Raw genomic sequence first — 14027 nt, forward strand, 5'->3', positions numbered from 1 at the left:
TATGTTCCACTAATCCCACAAATAATTCCGATTATGCCCTCCAGACATAGTAATCAAGGCACTTAGCCTTAATAACAAATTCAGGACATTACATAATGGATCTTAGGTCGATCAATATTGGTCTTCCAAGTAAGGCATTAAAAGATGATAACATAGATTTTAATACTTTTTAGTCTTAGTTTTATTTTTATTATTTTATAGTTTAGTTCTTTTTATGTGTGGTTGTTGTATTTTTTAGGTTGTCATTTGTTACATGGATATTTAAGAAATATTTCCAAATTTATTTGAAATATTATCTTCAATCAAAAGAAAAATAATAGAAGACGCTAATTTGAATTGATTGGAGAGAATAAAGAAGATTTCAAACTTAAATTGTTGGAAAAAAAATATAAGATATTTTGAATATGAGATAGTTTTAGTATTTTGACCATATCTCCCGACTCACATATCCAATTTATATGTTCATAGTGGCATTGGAAATATTATTCAAAGCCCTACAAAATCTGGTTTCACAAGAAAAGTCAAATTCAGACGTTTACTTTGTGATATTTGAGCTACAAAATTACACAAGCTAGAGTTACGGGACTTGAAATTCAAATAAAGATATTTTGGAGCATTATCAAATAACAAGTGGAAATATCTAGAAAATTCTTTTCACAACCTTATCACTATAAATTGGATATTTTAGATTATTTTAGAGAGCTCACTTACTCCTCTCACTCCTCTCTCTCCTCTCTCTTTCCTCTCTTTCTATTATTTTCCATGAACTAATTTTCTTTTTAAGGTGTTAATGGATTCTTCTTGAAATCTTATGATTATATAATGCAGTTTTTATGAATTTCCTATCAGTATTGTGAATTGTTTAATTTGTGTTTAATGCTTGTGAATGCTTGATCACCATTTTCATGATCTATATGATTTTAACATGAGATCTGAGAAGTGAAGGATAAATATGCTATAGTCAAATAATCATAAATTTATATTGGATGAGAGTACATGTATAATTTGTGTAGATTAGGGATTAAGTGTTTAATGCGTGCGATATGTTAATTTACCACTTAGATGTAGGAAATTTGCGTCTTGTAGAGAGTTATAATTCCTAGCAAGAATATAATTTATAGTTGTAATCTCCTATCACGATAGAGATAAGAATTCTTAAATTCAAATTAGATAAGCATAGGTAGATAGTTGATGAAATTAATAACCCCATATTTTTATCCATTGAATTAGAATATCTATTATTGAGTCTTTTATTGTTCTTGTTATTTGTTTTTTATTCTTTTAGTTTTATTAAATTCTATATTCATTAATTGTCAAATCAATTAGAAATAAAAACTAATTCATTGGTAATAAATATTCAACCCTCGTGGGAATGCTACTCTAACTTTATTACTTGTTTATGATTGCGTACTTGCGTACATAAATTTCACAACAAGTTTTTGGGGTCGTTGTCGGGGATTGTTTTTATTAATATCAATAAAATTAGTTTGATTCTAATTTTTTTTTTCATTTTTTTCCTTTTTCCTTTTACATTTTTTTTGTGTTTGTTGTTTGCAAGGAACTTGGATGTCTCATATGCAATTCCTTGTGAATCTTGTTCAACACGACTTGGAGCCTTTATACAAGGCATGGTGGAGATACAAAGCTTTGCTAATGAGGTTCCCATACCATGGTTTGTCCAAAGAGTGTCAATTAGAGGTCTTCCTCAATGGGCTGAATATCGAAGCAAGAGAATGGGTAGCACCTAATTCTACCAAGCATTCGTGGATGAAGCCTATTGGATGTTGGAAGACATGGCAGAATACAATTAATAGTGGTATTGGAATTGTTCAATGACCAACCAAAGGTGGGAGAGCAATTGTAACAATACGGAGCCAACTTGTAACACTTGCATTCAAGGACCAAATGAGGAAAATTGAGATAATTTTCAAGAAGTAATTATAGAAGAGAAACCTCACCAAGTGGCTCAATCAAGTTCATTGGAGGTATTGATGATGGAGTATATGGCTAAAAATGACGCCTTAATTCAAAAACAAGCTTCATCCTTGAGGAATTTGGAAAATTCAAGGGGGAAAGCACAAAGTGAGGAGGTCAATTTGGGGAGTGGTAAGGAGATGGAGCTACAAATGGAAGAATTTGAACATCAAATAGAGTCCTCTTCAATCCAAAGTAACGAAGAAAAATGAGAGAAAATAGTAATGTCGAATGCTATCTCTACCCAAGATGTGGATAAATTGTTTGAGCAAAGTAGTGAAAAAAGGCTAAATTCACCATCACTCTTCATGCAACAAGTACTCAGTCCTCAATATAGTGAGCTAATGGTAATGGAATAGTACACATATGACAATCCCAATTGGCCACCACCATCTCCACCTCCATTAGCATCATTCCTTGGCATCCATCATGCTTATATTTCCAAAGAAAGTCAAGTTGAACATTGGAGCTCATCAATTCCAAATCTAGCCAAGCTTGAGGGCATTCAAAATGACAACCTTCAAGTTGTCTTGTATGACGGTTATTATGGGCGTCAACCACTTATTGATGTATGTCGACATATAAAACACTAAGGAGGATAGCAATGAATGTCACTAAAATGGAGCAATGCATTGGATTACATGGAAGTTTTCTTTTCCTTTTCTTTTATTTATACATTGGGGACAATGTTTAAATTAAGTTTGGGGAAAGGGATTTGATTTTTATTGCTTTGATCATTGTAGATATCTTAGTTTGTTTATGTTTTGTTAGGTTTATATTTATTTTATGTTTTATTTAGTTTTTGCTTAGGGTGTTAGTATGAATCAAGTTTACAATAATTAGCCAATGATAATATGTTGAATGATATGTTGTATAAAATGAATGGGAGAATGAAACTATAAAAATCTGTGTGCTTGATTGAATAGTTCTTTCCATTTTTACTTTGTCTACTTAAATAATTGAGAGTTTAATCATAACTTTTAATAAATTTTATGTAATTGAATATTATTTATGTTTGCTAAATTTTTAAGATAAAAATTATAATTGAAATTGGTTTTATCTTTTAACTTGTTTGCTTGCTTTTTGAGACGAAATCCTAGATGATACATGCTTAGGAAGATGATTTAGGCAATTCTTTGAAATGATTGAGTCGTTCAAGCCAATCATTGAGTGGAATATGGATGTAATGGCTCTTAGGTTGATCAATATCGGTCTTCCAAGTAAGGCATTGAAAGCCGAGGGAATGTTGACTACCAAAAACGCGGCCATGACTGTATTGTTTACTGGTGCAGTTCCCACAATCAATGCTAGTTTAATTATTCCAGCTGGAGCCATTCCTTCCCCAGTAAAGCCATATAGAGTTTGTGTGCAGGGCTCCAGATCTTGGACAGATAACTTCATCCTGTCAATGGTAGATTTGAAAAGGATGTTTATGGAGGAGCCATGATCTATCATTGTTTTGGCAACGATCATATTGGCAAACTAGGCTTCTATCACCAAAGGGTCGTTGTGCGAGAATTTGACATGTGTGGCATTGTCCTCAGTGAATCTCATGGGCTTACATTCATACCGAGGTGTTTTGGGAGTACACTCCTCAATGGCCAACACCTCATCTTCCAGTTCATGGCGAAGTATCTGGGCATAACATTCTAGTGTCTTTCTACTCTCACCTACCTGCCAGGTGTGTTCCTCCTTAGAACATGTCTAAACGGCCAGCTACAGGGGCTGGTTGTAGTGGTTGTGATGGTGCATCAATATTGGGTGCAGCAACCTAATTTTGTTTGGCAGGACATCGAACCTATCTTCTCATGGCCTGGTGATTTTGGCGGATGAGAAATTCGATTTCATCCTTGAGTTGGTTACATTCATTGGTGTCATGTCTGTAGTTGTTATGAAAGTGACAGAACTTGTTCGAGTCTCTCTTACTTATATCTTTCTTAATAAGATTTGGCTTCTTATAAGGCACTTCAACCTCTGTAGCTCGAACGACTTCTGCCCGTGACCCCAAGAGCATAGAATAGGTGGTAAAATGAGGATTTTATTCTTATGGCTTATCATTGGTTTTTGCTCATTTGTTATCATTATTGTTGCCACTGTTAGAATTATTACTTCGTTTGCCACCATTCTGGTTTTTCTTACTACCATTACCATTGGTTGTCTGGTTCTGGTTTGATGTACTAGTATTTTTGGTTGGATCAACAGTGGTGCTTGCTTGGTTGGTCTGATATGCTATTCTAATAACTTATTCTAGCTTAATAAACTCGTATGCTCAATTTAGAAACTCTCTAGTTGAGTAGATGGTATTTCTTCTAAGATCAGTCCATAGGGGACCCTTTACTTGGATCGCAATCATGATGGCCATCTGCCTTCCATCATCACTGACCGTTTGACCTAGCAGCTTCTTGCATGAACCACTACACATAGTCCTTAAGGGGTTCATTAGGCCCTTGCTTAATGTCAACAAGATTGTTGAGCTCAGCTAGTGGGATACGAGCAATAAAGAATTGTGAGTAGAAGAGCCTCACAAATGTATCCCAAGATGTAATGGTTCTTGGTTCTAGCTTGAAGAACCATTGCAGGGCAGAATCAGCTAGGGTTGCAGTAAAGACATATAGGGTTTGTGTGTAGGGCTCCAGATCTCGGACAGATAACTTCATCCTGTCAATGGTAGATTTGAAAAGGATGTTTATGGAGGAGCCATGATCTATCATTGTTTTGGCAACGATCATATTGGAAAACTAGGCTTCTATCACCAAAGGGTCGTTGTGCGAGAATTTGACATGTGTGGCGTTGTCCTTAGTGAATCTCATGGGCTTACATTCATACCGACATGTTTTGGGAGTACACTCCTCAACGGCCAACACCTCATCTCCCAATTCATGGCGAAGTATCTAGGCATAACATTCTAGTGTCTTTCTACTCTCACCTGCCAGGTGTGGTCCTCCTTAGAACATGTCTAAACGGCCAGCTATAGGGGCTGGTTGTAGTGGTTGTGATGGTGCATCAATATTAAGTGCAACAGCCTGATTTTGTTTGGCAGGACATCAAACATATATTCTCATGGCCTGATGATTTTGGCGGATGAGAAATTCAATTTCATCCTTGAGCTGGTTATATTCATTGGTGTCATGTTTGTAGTTATTATGAAAGGGATAGAATTTGTTCGTGTCTCTCTTACTTATATCTTTCTTAATAGGATTTGGCTTCTTATAAAGCACTTCAACCTATGTAGCTTGAAAGACTTCTGCCCGTGACCCCAAGAGCGTAGAATAGGTGGTAAAACGAGGATTTTATTCTCGTGGCTTATCATTGGTTTTTGCTCATTTTTTATCATTATTATTGCCACTGTTAGAATTATTACTTCGTTTGCCACCATTCTGGTTTTTCTTACTACCATTACCATTGGTTGTCTGGTTCTGGTTAGATGTACCAGTATTTTTGGTTAGATCAGCACTGGTGGTTGCTTGCTTGGTCTGATCTGCTATTCTAATAACTTATTCTAGCTTAATAAACTCGTATGCTCGATTTAGAAACTCTCTAGTTGAGTAGATGGTATTTCTTCTAAGATCAGTCCATAGGGGACCCTTTACTTGGATCATAGTCATGATGGCCATCTACCTTCCATCATCACTGACCATTTGACCTAGCAGCTTCTTTCATGAACCACTGCACATAGTCCTTAAGGGGTTTGTTAGGCCCTTGCTTAATGTCAACAAGATCGTTGAGCTCGGCTAGTGGGATACGAGCAACAAAGAATTGTGAGTAGAAGAGCCTCACAAATGAATCCCAGGATGTAATGGTTCCTGGTTCTAGCTTGAAGAACCATTGCAGAGCAGAATCAGCTAGGGTTGCAGGAAAAATCCTACTTACTCCTTGAAGATCCGTTTGTATTTCAAAGTTGTTGACGTGTGAAATGGAATCTTTTCTTTCAGTATACATTTTCTAAGTTGGCATCTTGAATTTGGAAGGGATTGTAAGAGCATTTATTCGTTTAGAGAAATGAGATCCTTTCCTTTCCTTAATATCAATATCAATGATTTTTGGAGCGGTTAGCTCTTGAACCATCAGAGTGAGGGCATCTAGTTGTGCTTGGATTGCTAGAAAAACTAGGGGTACAGTTGCTGGAGCAACAACTGGGATTGCAGTAACTCCTACTTGTGGTGCATGTGGGATTTCTTGTGCAACAAGTCCTGCAACATTAGAACTATTGCCTTCCTGGAGCTGGTTGAGGACATCTTGCAGGTCGGGCCCTCTATTCCCAAGTCTATTGAAGACGTTTCCTCCTCTGGGTTGCCCCTCTGCATTCTGGCTATCTACTCGAGAAGGGCCAGGAGGAGGTCTTTCTGGACAGTTCGCTGGCTCTTGCTGCCTTGGTGGGACAAACAGTCATTCAGGCTACACAATTACCCTTGATGGGATATCTTGAGGCCCTGGTGGCCTTGGTGGAACAAATTGTCCTCTTGGATGCCCATCATTGTGACGGTCGTCAAAATATTGATAATCATGGGGTTGGTAGTATCGAGTATGTATGTTGTTTGATAACTACTACTGGCTTCTTGATCATTCCTCCTTCTATTTCTTATGTGAGGATGACCATAATTGTATCTAGCATGTCGAGGTGGCTGGCCTCGGTTCTGGCTGGCTGGTCTTTCATTCCTTGGTTGTTGAAATTGCTGACCAACTTCAGGATTAGGAGGTTGGCCTCCCCGTGAGGCTGCACACCTCGGTTGTTCATTAGCAGGCCTTCCAGTTCCAAGCACTTGTCTGGTGCAACCTTCCTCCCTATTGGGCAGAAGTTGCTCCTCTTAATGAAGCGTTCGCTACACTCTGGGCTGAGCCCCCTATTGGAGTGTTGACATCGAGTTTGCCCAATGGGGACTATTTGGTCCTGAGACTGCGATGGCTGAGTAGGTTCTAGAGCCTGACCAACTGGTCATTGGGCTTTATTATTTTCCTGACCAATGTTTTTAGGCTAAAGCTTCACTGGTCAGGGTCTTGCTGCTTGATTCTTTGACAAGGTGACCTCTAGCAACCTTGCCGCCTTAGCATTGCGACGATCAACTTCCTCTTGACGGGCCTTAAGGGTTCGTTGCCTATGATCCATCCAAGCTTGAAAATCTTGTCTTTGCTTATTGAAGGCTTCTGATATAGCCTATTGAGCTAATTCCTGACTCTCATGCATGGCAACAAATTATTGATGCATTCGTCCCACGACTCCTTTCAGTTGTTCAAGGTTAGGGTGTAGATCTTCCCTTAAGTCCAAATGGGGCTCATCGTGCCTAAATGTGGCTGGTGAAGGTAGGTTCCTAGAAGGAGGAACCTTATGAGTGGGACGTAAAGGAGGGATCTAACTGCTCGAGGTGCGATTAGGATGTCCAGTGTTAGGGTTCCCCCCTTGTGGTTCTTAACTCTAGCTTCTAGTAGTGATAGCCATTATTTTAGATGGATCTAACAAAGTGGGATCTTGAGGTCAACTCTCAATGAAAGCACCAAAATGTTGACCAATGTTTCGGTCAACAACGGTGAGTCAATATGAATGACAGAATTAAATTTAAAGAACTGAAATCAAGTCAACGACACGAAGAATTTATAGTGATTTGGCCCCAAGAGTTGGTAATGACCTACATCCACTTGCATTTTTATTAATCAAAGAGATCTCAGACCAAAGATCATGAAGAAATAGGGTTCAACTGAGTTTCTTAAGCCTGGGAGAGAATACAATTCGATAGGATTTTGTAAGTAAAGTACGTATAAATTCAACTTAGAGATAATGACTAAAAGAGATCTCTATTTATAGAGTCTCTTAATGGGCTATGGGCCCTTACAAATAAATATAGGCCCTACACATGTAGTGTGAGATTGTTACGACTAATTACAAATTCAAATAATACTGGAAAAATATATTCAAATATTAGTTACATATATATCTTGGGATATTTCACAATATCTCGTTAATTCTGGATCCTTGGGTGAAAATGTCTTGTATATCGAGCAGGGTCTGCTTTGAGCAACTTCAATGGATAGCAACTACTTGCTCCTTCTCGAGCAGGATACCTGGACCAAGCAAATTATGACTCTTTATTCTGTATGACTTCCTCGAGCAGCTATCTCATTTCGACCAACTCTCATCATTTGATGTCATTTATTGTCACATGTCATCTTTAAATTCCATTTCACCAAGTTCAAAATTGGGTTAAACACAAGGCTTTAGCTGAATACCATCATGAAGATAGGCCTCAAAGAAGAACCCCGTTCCCATCTCCTAGCCATGAGGATCTAGAGTCTCTTTTCATGGGGAGAATCAGAAGCAGGACAGCTCCGCTAGCAGTGGAGATTATGCAGGGATTGAGCAGATCCCTCTAAGACATCCCTCCTCTCAGCTATGCTCGCGTCAGAGGGGATAATGAGATATCCCTCCTCGTAGCCTGCCACTACTCCTTAGCACGGTTACTTCTTAGACTCTAAATTTGAATTTGTAGCTAAGTACTGCATTCTTGTGTACAAACTTTGCTTTGTTGTGCAGACTGTTGCCTTGTGCCAAAAGCTCGGGGACATAGTGACCACAAGGTCCTTTAAACTGAAGGAACTCTGGGAGGCATCGATCTCCCTCGAGGAGCATTCCAAGCTTCAGAAGGCTCTTGAAGGTGAGAAGACTCGTCCCTTCGACTTGGAGACCTACCTGGCAGTGGAGCAATCTAGGCTTCAAGCCCTCAAGGGTATTTCCTCAAAATTAGTGGAGGAAGCAATGGATCGTTCCAAGGCTGCGGATGAGGCCATGGAGCATATCGGGGCGGCATGGGAAGAGACCCTGGTTTCCCACGAGGAGGCTGGAAAGTCCATGGGGGAGGCCTCACAGCTTGTTGAGGACGTTGCCAAAGCTCAAGGAGAAGCCATGCAGGCGTCTTCAAAGGGGCAAGCATGTAACGCACTGGTTACTCCAAGACAATTACTATGAGCTTTGAACCGTGCTAAACTCGCTAATCTTGGTTATAAACATGCATCTAGGTGTAATTAATAGGCTAAGGTGAAAAACTCGATCAAAAAGGAAAGGATATATTATATTTAAAACATAAAACTGTTCATGGGCCCATAAAAGCATTTACAAGTTATTTACAATCCAAAATGGTCATTACAGTGTAAAAATTACAACCTACCGACCTAAGCAGCAAAAATAGGGTTAACCCCTAGTTCCTCCGAGAAACTCCTTGGCCGTGGTGGGCAAGTAACCGCATATGTACACATCGCCACCTAAGCTCTCCACTCAAGGCTGGCTGAGCTTTTCTTTCCCTTTACCTGCACCACATAGCACCTGTGAGCCAAGGCTCAGCAAGAAAACTCATTACTGCATGTATATAATTTTAGATGATGATTATGATAATCATCCAGAGCTTATAGCCCTAAACAGATGAGTGATTGATGTGTAAGTCACTAATGTGGGTTCCGCACCCTTAGCAAATGAGTGATCACGGAGTCACTAGCTTAAACCTGATGAGTGACTAATGAGTGAGTCACTAATGTAAACCAAATGAGTGACCATGGAGCCACTAATGTGGGTTTCGTACCCTTAGCCATGTGGCGTTGCAGTCACCTGGGCCTTCTGGCCCTTGCTCTGAGTGACTAGTCATAAGACTAGACAAGTGCTTTTAGTTTTCATCGAACTTGAGGTCGATCAAGCATTAATGCTCATGATGAGACATTCAATGCTTATGTCGATTAGATCTATTCTTTTTGGCTTGCGTTAAACACGCTAATACCGTTCTTGACTCTTAAGCCAATACCATACGACCAGTGCTCAGTACTACTGTCGAACTTGACTAATGAGTCACAACTTCACAGTTAATACCGACACCATTGCCGACTAATAGTCAGTGCCATTCACAAGTAAGCAAGATTTGCTAAGCATTTGATATACAACCAATGTCCACATTTAAACACTCAACATGCCTCAATAATAACCATGCATGTCACATATGGGGTGAAGTTTTCTTACCTCTGGTTCGAGCGAGAATTAATACAAGAACGACCCTAGAGAACGTTCGGCCCTTTGATTCCTTAGTGGTCACCTAGTCATAAGCAAATATAACCTCCATTAATGAAAATTAACCATAAAAGGTTCTTGACCTAAACCTCACTCTCGGGTCCCCGAATTGTACCCAAACGGTGAGTAGATTCAATCCCGGGCCTTAGGAATTGAAACCCCGAGCCAAAAACCCTCAAACGTGCCCAAAACAGGAATCTAGAAAAGCAGGGTAGCGTTGTAGCGCTACCCCCTATCGCCCCAGTGCTATAGGCAGAATAGAAACCCCTGGCTAGCGTTGTAGCGCTCCTAGATGGGCGCTGTAGCGCTACAACTAGGGTTTTCAACCCTGTTTTTCCCTCCTTCGACACCACCATTTCCAACCTGAAAAACTGGCTTCCAAACCTCATTTAGACTCCCAAATGAACCGAAAAAACATGTACATAAGTCCTAGGAATCATAGCCCAATTAACCCTAGCCAAAAACTCCCATCAATTCCCATTATCCAACCTAGAAATCGAAGCTGAAGTCCAATATAAAAATAGGGTAAGAACCAAAGTTTTAATGGCTAGAACCTTACCTCAAGCTCAGTTTAGAACCTTCTTCAATGGTGGAACACAACTCTAAGCCCTCAAGGTCTACTTTCTTAGCTTGAATACCAGCTCTGGTCATATCATCTGCTAACTCTCTGGCTATCAGCCTCGCACTATAAACCTTTCCCGATCCCTTCCAGATTAAAGCATCAGCTACCTCGTTGGCCTTTCCTGGATGATACAGAATCTCACAATCATAATCTTTTACTAACTCCAGCCAACGCCTTTGTCGCATATTCAAGTCTTTATGCGTGAAGAAATATTTTAGGCTCTTGTGGTTAGTGTAGTTCTCACACTTCTCCCCACAAAGGTAATGCCTCCATACCTTTAAAGCAAAGACCACAACCGTCAACTCTAAATCATGAGTAGGATATCTCTGTTCATACTCCTTCAGCTGACGCGAAGCATAAGCAATTACCTTCCCTGACTGCATCAAAACACAACCCAAACCATGATGTGAGGTATCACAGTAAACCACAAACTTCTCCAGATCTGTTGGAAGACTCAGAACTGGAGCTGTAATCAACCTCTATTTCAGTTCCTGGAAGTTGTTCTCACACCTATCTGACCACACAAACTTCTGATTCTTGCGTGTCAGCTCAGTCAATGAAATAGTAATCTTAGAGAACCCTTCCACAAAATGCTTGTAATAACCTGCCAATCCAAGGAAACTTCTCACCTCAGAAGAATTCTTTGGCCTTGGCCAATCTCTAACCACCTCAATCTTTGTTGGATCTACTTTAATCCCCTCCTTACTGACAATGTGCCCAAGGAAAGATACCTGAGATAACCAGAACTCACATTTCTTGAACTTTGCAAACAGTCTGTGCTCCCTCAATCTTTGTAGAACCAATCTTAGATGTTGCTCATGTTCTGACTGAGAATAAACCAGAATATCATCGGTGAAGACGATCACAAACTGGTCTAGATAATCCTTGAACACTCTGTTCATCAAATCCATAAAAGCACCTGGGGCATTAGTCAATCCCAAAGACATGACTAAGAACTCATAATGCCCATATCTACTGCGAAAAGTAGTCTTTGGTATGTCTCCCTCCTTGACCCTCAACTAATGATAACCAGAACGAAGGTCTATCTTTGAGAATACCCTTTTACCTTACAACTGATCAAACAGACCATCTATCCTTGGCAAAGGATACTTGTTCTTGATTGTTAACTTATTCAATTCTCTATAATCAATGCACATCCTCAAAGAACCATCTTTCTTCTTCACAAACAGAACTGGCGCATCCCAAGGCGAGAAACTAGGTCTGATAAAACCCAAATCTAACAGCTCTTACAACTGTACTTTCAATTCTTTTAACTGTGTTGGGGTTATTCTGTAAGGTGTTCTAGACACTGGATCTATCCCTGGTGCTAGCTCTATCACAAATTCAATCTCTCTATGTGGTGGTAACCCTGGTAAATCTTCTGGAAACACATCCAGGAATTCACAAACTAGTCTGGTTTCTTCTGGTCTCACTGGCATGTCCTGAGTGGTATCAACCACATTGGCTAAGAATCCAATGCAACCTCCTTGCAATAGATCTTTAGCCCTCAAAACAGAAATAGGTATGTGAGGTCCATGCACAGTACCAACAAACACAAAAGGATCCTCACCTTCAGGCTCAAAGGTGACCATCTTCCTTGTGTAATCAATGGTTGCCCCATACTTCACTAACCAGTCTATACCAAGAATCATGTCAAAGGCAGTCATAACTAACTCTATCAAATCCACTGACAACTCTCTACCCTCCACTTTCACTAGCAAATATCTTACCCATCTCCTGGATACTACTAACTCCCCAATGGGTAATAAGGTCCCGAACCCCACAACATAATAATCACATGGTATACACAGCCTATCAATAATTCTACTAGCAAAAAAAGAATGTGTAGCACTCGAATCAAACAAAACAGTATAAGGGATTCCATCACTAAGAAGCTGACCTGTAACTATTGAGGGTGAAGCCTCAACTTCTGCTTGTGTCAATGAAAACACTCGAGCTAGGGCCAAGCTGTCCACTTTTCTGGATTCTTCCTTTCTTGCTTTAGGGCAATCTTCTTGAAATGACCCATTGCTCCAGATAAGAAGCAGGCCTTTGCCTTACACTCCCCCAAATGGTACCTCTTGCACCTAGGGCACTCAGGATAAGTCTTCCAGGCCTCACTGCCACCCTGACGATCCATTGAAATACCTCGTGGTCGCCTGTCAGGACCTGAAGATGGGAAGGTATCAGGAACCTTCCTCTTCTGATCACTAGGGCATCCACCCCTACTAGAACCCACAAATGGAGGACCTGTCCTCCTAAACTCCTTTATGGCTGCATTGTCTCACTAGATCTTGTTCTCTGCACTCTCAACTGTGAGTGCCTTCTCAACCACCTGTGCATAGGTAGTAACCCCAGCCACAATGGCGATACGAACATCCCAGGCTAATCTTGGTTGTAGCCCCTGGAGAAACCTCTCCCTTCTGGTCCCATCAGTGGGCACCAGCTCTATGGAAAACTTTGCCAATCTATCAAACTTCAGAGCATACTCAGTCACTGATAAACTACCCTGAAGCAATCTGATAAACTCCTTAGCTTTTGTGGCCCTGATGGCATCATTATAATACTTTTCATTGAATAGAGTCTAAAACTCTTCCCAACTCAGGGAATTGATGTTTCTGGTCTGGGATATAACTTCCCACCAAATTCGGGCATCCTCCCGAAAGATATATGTGGCACAAGCCACCCTCTCATTACCAGTCACCCTCGTGAAGTCAAGGATGGTGGTAATCATGCTCATCCATTGCTCTACTTTAGCAGGATATGCACTGCCTTCAAACACTAGAGGTTGCTGTTTCCTGAACCTTTCATCAAGAGGCTCCCATTTGTTTCCAGTCTCAGGCAGCTGCTCAACTGCTGGCACCGATACAGGTGGTGCCTCAGGTACATTGGTTCCTGTAGGGACCTGTTGTTGTCTCAGGAGGTAGAGTTCTTCTTCCTGCCTCAATACTGTGGCCTGTAGGTCAATAACAATTGCTGCCAGTTCTCAGGAGCTGGCTGTGGAATCTGACTTTGGTCATTCTCTTGACCCTGCCTGTCATTCTGGCCTTGATCTTCCTGGCCAGCTGATGAATCTGTCTGTCTTGGAATCATTCTTACAACTTAAACCTTGCTGCAATAGTCAATACGACCAGTTAGGCAGTGATAACTAAACCTCTTGCCGCCTCACGGTCCAAGAACAAGCAGATAATCACCCATATTTCACAGTTATACAAATGGATACATGATTATAGCATTTAGCATTTAACATGTATCAATTAGTAATTCACAATGAACAATACTAATAAGCATGTTCTTGCAATATCAGTACTAATAAGCACGTTCTTGCTGATGATGTAGTAGTCAAGGCACAACCTTATCAAGGTATCTCATGTAGACAGGTAAAGCATTTAT

This window comes from Humulus lupulus, chromosome 5 (genome assembly GCF_963169125.1).
Source record: "Humulus lupulus chromosome 5, drHumLupu1.1, whole genome shotgun sequence".
Taxonomy (NCBI): Eukaryota; Viridiplantae; Streptophyta; class Magnoliopsida; order Rosales; family Cannabaceae; genus Humulus; species Humulus lupulus.